Genomic DNA, 4533 nt, shown 5'->3' with positions numbered 1-4533 from the left:
GTATAACATAAGATAACTAAAATTTAGAAAATTGTATCATCTAAAATATAAACCATAATGTAAACCCAAATGGAACCATGTTTGAAAGCTATGTTTCAATATCTGTACATCAGCTGCAGTAAATATAATATGAACATACAAAAAGATCATTGCTGGGGAAGGGACAAAGTGTTTGATGTTGGATATGTGGGAGTACCCTATATTGTATATGTGAATAACTGTGATCTAAAACTTTTGTGAAGACAAACTTAATAATTAGAAAAAAAAGAAAGGATGTAGACACTGAGGAAGAAATGAAAGAAACTGTCTTGCCACTGTACATACAGTGCAACACCAATTGCTGTGAAGTGCAAAATGTCAAAAACAAAGCTTTTTCATTTTTTCATTTTTTGATATGCCAATTTATTTTTTCTTTATTTAATTTGTCTAAATTAGTATGTATTCTATATCTAACCTTTAAACCCATCACTATATCCCATTTTACTATTAATGGAACTTGGTAATATATTAGGCTTCATTTTTGAAGAAGTTTTGGGCCACAGAGAGGTTCAACTATGGTGGGGGCAGAACACTGGTGTGGAGTGTTATTGATGGGGGGGGCACATGGTTGGGAGGGAGTTTTCCAGGGCACATATATAGGGTAATAAAAATGTTTGGATATTTTCATAGTAGTTACAGTTAAAAACAACTGAGGGAGTGCTGAGTTCCTAGCCAGGGGAGCTCTGTCACAGTCCCCAATGGAACAGCAACAATTCCCCAAGTGCAACGGCAAAGACCAATAAAGAAGGATGTTCCAGATTTCCTTTGATTTCTATTGTGAACTCACTTCTGTTTTCATTTAACATTCACATGTTTCTTTTTATCCATCCCTAATACAAGGAGTGTAATAAAACATACTCTGTAGGTGTTTGAGACCACATATATCAGCCTAGAGAGCTGCCAGAGGCAGGACGAGAGGGAGATATAAAGGGAGGAGAAGCTAAAATCACAAAGCATACCTTCACCAGAGGCAGAATTGATCAAGTGCCAGATAAAACTAAACTTCAAAAGTCCTGACTCAGAGCAGATGTGGCTCAAGCAGTTGAGTGCCCACGTCCCACATGGAAGGCCCCGGGTTCAGTTCCTGGACCTCCTGCAGACAATGAGCAAAAAAGAACAAATGAGCAAATAGATGAGGGAGCCAACTCAGGGGAGCTGAAGTGGCTCAATGGCTGAGTGCCAGCCTTCCACATATGAGGTTCCAGGTTCCAGGTTCAATCCCTGGTCCTGCTACCTCAAGGGAGAAAAAAAAACAAAAAAGAAGTCCTGACTTACCTCTGAAATCTCTGTGCTCTTTGATTTCCATAGTGGCAAAGCAAAATGTTGGGTCTGTATATTTGAATCTCATGCAGGAATTCTTCCAACTTCCTTATCCATATCTTCATCTATATCCACATAATTTCTTTCTGTATCAATACCTATCAATATTCAAATCCACTTCTATATCTTCTCACTTTGCTGTTCTCTCATGCCCAGACCTGTTTCAAACCAGCAGGACAAATCAAGTGGACAGAGGAGAAATGGGGGTGACTGCAAGGCAATTTTTGATGACTACAACAAAGTCAATAAGTGTAAACTCTATTTATTCTTACAGCACATTTCTGAGAAAATTTTAAAGAGTTCAAGTCCAAATTCTTTAAAATGCAACAGGAGCAGGTGGAAGGAGCAAAAGAGTTTTCTATCTAAGGGTCCTTAGTTCATAGGACTCCTCAGAGAAGTGGTTGATTATAGGGCTGGGGCAAGAAAAATCTAAATGAAACATCTTGTGGTCCCAGAAAATAAGAATGTCCTGAAAACAAACAAACAACAGCAAAAAGTCCCACCATAATGATAGGACTATGTCAAAAGGATACAGAAGCCAAGTTGAAGGAGTTCACAATGGTGAAAGTTGGAACAATTTAAGCCACAAAATAAATAATCAAAGATTGGATTGTCATCCATAAATCTAAATAAATACTCATGAGTCCATACTTATCAATATAAATAGATGATGATAAATAAATAAAGTAGGGGAGAAGGGACAGCTCTTTCTTAGAGATTACCCAATCAATAAGTGTAGAAAGGAATGAGGGAAATACAAAATCACTATTAGGCAAACACCACTGTTGCAAGCAAGATTCACAGATAAATGCATCTCTTACAGCCCTGGAGCAGTTCATATCTGCTGCTAAAAGGTTTCTACTACAGATGCAAGAAAAAGAAGGTCCTCATGCTTTCTGTCTGTCTGGTTGTGGCAGCTAAGATTGAATGGGGGAATCCAGGAAATTCTAATAAATGGGGAAGGGAAAATAATCTTTGCAACTCAGAAATAAACTTAAAAACAGAAAAAAAAAATCCACAGGTAGATACTAAAATCCATGGGTGAAAGTTTAAGTGAAAATATGACATTAACATAGAATAAATGTATCTCCTCCAAGAAACGTCATCAATTACAAAGGGAAAAATAGTACCTTTATAGTGGAGAAACCTGACAGATGCCATGTTAACCAAATGATCAAGGTCAACATAACCAAAAATAAGACATTCAACATCATGTATTCTTAACATGCTGCACTGAGACGAGCACTCACCTCTGTGATGTGCTTGCCAAAAATGTACAATCTCAATCAAATCATGAGAAAACATCATGCAAACCCAAACTGAGGGCCATTCTACAAAATATCTCACTAGTACTCCTTCCAAAATGATAAGGTCATGAAAGACAAAGACTGAAGAACTCTACCAGATTGGAGGAGACCAAGAGAACACAATAACTAAATGGCAATGGGATTCCAGATTGGATACTGGAACAAAAAAAGGACACTGTGGGGGGGAGGGAGGGGAGAGAGAGGGGGAGGGGGGACTAATGAACTTCAAACAAGGACTGTAGTTTAATAGTATTGATAGTACCAATGTTAATTTTCTGGCCTTGATCCTCAAATTATGGTTATGGAATTGTTAATAGTAGAGGAAGTTGGGTGAAGGGTATACATATACTCTCAGAACAATTTTTACAACTTTCCTATAAGTCTAAAATTATTTAAAATAACAAATTTACTTTTTAAGACCTTGGTTCACGTCTCAGCTCTGGCATTTATTAGCTCTATCACTTTCTGGGCCTCAGTTTCCTTACTAAACATCCTTTCTAGGTGGAATAATCCCTCAGCCTATCGTGGAGAACTATGGATTTGCTTTCTTACTCATAGTGTGTGGCTTCCTTTACTTCAGCCAGTCAAATAACCATAGATCAACAGCCGTTGAAAGGAAGAATCTCAGAAAATAACCACAAAATGATTTTTACAGGTAATTCACCTGCAATTCTACTTTCCAATTTAAGGCAGAAGACAGAGGATTGGAGAATTATTCCTAGCTTGTTGGGGGTCAGAAACTACTTTACAGATATTAGGCCAAGAGGAAACTTATTGTCCCAAAGGTTTTTCTAAAGAAAGAGCATTTTTAGACCAGAAGAAAACATACAAAAATGCAGTACTATCTGTTAAAGAGTAGTGAAAATATAAGGGGTCATTTTTTCTCAAAGTTTCCTCAATGTTAACATTGTATTTTTAGAATTAAAACTACATGTACCAAAAAAAATTGTATTTATAATGGATAAACATGTTCTTGTAGAACTCACCCCCTCTCTAATCCTAGTAACTAAGGAGAATGTCTACAGAATGCTTTGGCGGTGAAAAGCGAATCTGTCTGGCAGGGTTCATTTCCCTTGATAGTCTACCACACACCCACATATGCATTTCTCTTGACCCCTAAGGACATCCCATGCTCTCTCCTCCCATCAGTATCTGCCCCCCTGTTCTCGTTCTTCTATGGGCCCTTCATCCCTGCAGCAAATGGGCAAATAGGTCAAACCTTAATCTGAGCTCAAGAATATCTGAGCAAAGAGGGATCTCCTTTCAAATTCAGCAACGTTTTCTGTAGTTGTTGACAATCAGAGGGCCTTGTCCCCCTCACCATTCCACCTTCTTCTCTCATAGGAAGTTATAGGAAGTTGAGGTCTTTTTTTCCCCCTCAAGTTTACTGGCAATTTTCTGTAATCAGACCTCTTTAGAGGGAGCAGATGTGGCTCAAGGTTTGAGCTTCCCACATGGAAGGGCCAGGTTCAGTTCCAATGCCCCATGAAAAAACAAAACAAAAAAACCAACCCAGTGAAGCTGATGTGGCTCAGTGGTCGAGCACTGGCTTCCCACATACAAGGTCCCAGTTTCAATCCCTGGTCTCCAGTGCCTAAAAAAATAAGAAAGAAATCTCTGTAGAATACAAATTACCCAGGACACTTTCTAGGATCCCATCACCAAATGGTTCACTTTTAAAAGAACTAGCAAGATCTTTTCATAGTCCTTATCCTTATGGAGTGTTCACAAACATGTTTCCCAAGGACAGCACATGCTTTCAACATTGCTCAGCATCATTCCACCAGTAGGCAAATTATGTGTTGGTAGTAGTGATGTTAAATCGGTACTTGTCAGGTTACATGGTCCCCTTCAGTTGCCTGGAGCT

At 38.5% G+C, this 4533-nt stretch overlaps 1 pseudogene; it reads left to right on the top strand.

The window, feature by feature from the left end:
* Positions 1-2167: 2167 nt before the first annotated feature.
* On the top strand, positions 2168-2302 carry LOC131273586 (small nucleolar RNA SNORA31; annotated as a pseudogene).
* The last annotated feature ends 2231 nt before the right edge of the window (positions 2303-4533 follow it).

Source organism: Dasypus novemcinctus, chromosome 15, assembly GCF_030445035.2.
Source record: "Dasypus novemcinctus isolate mDasNov1 chromosome 15, mDasNov1.1.hap2, whole genome shotgun sequence".
Taxonomy (NCBI): Eukaryota; Metazoa; Chordata; class Mammalia; order Cingulata; family Dasypodidae; genus Dasypus; species Dasypus novemcinctus.
The sequence above is the reverse complement of the archived record's forward strand: the minus strand, read 5'-3'. Positions and strand labels throughout refer to the sequence as shown.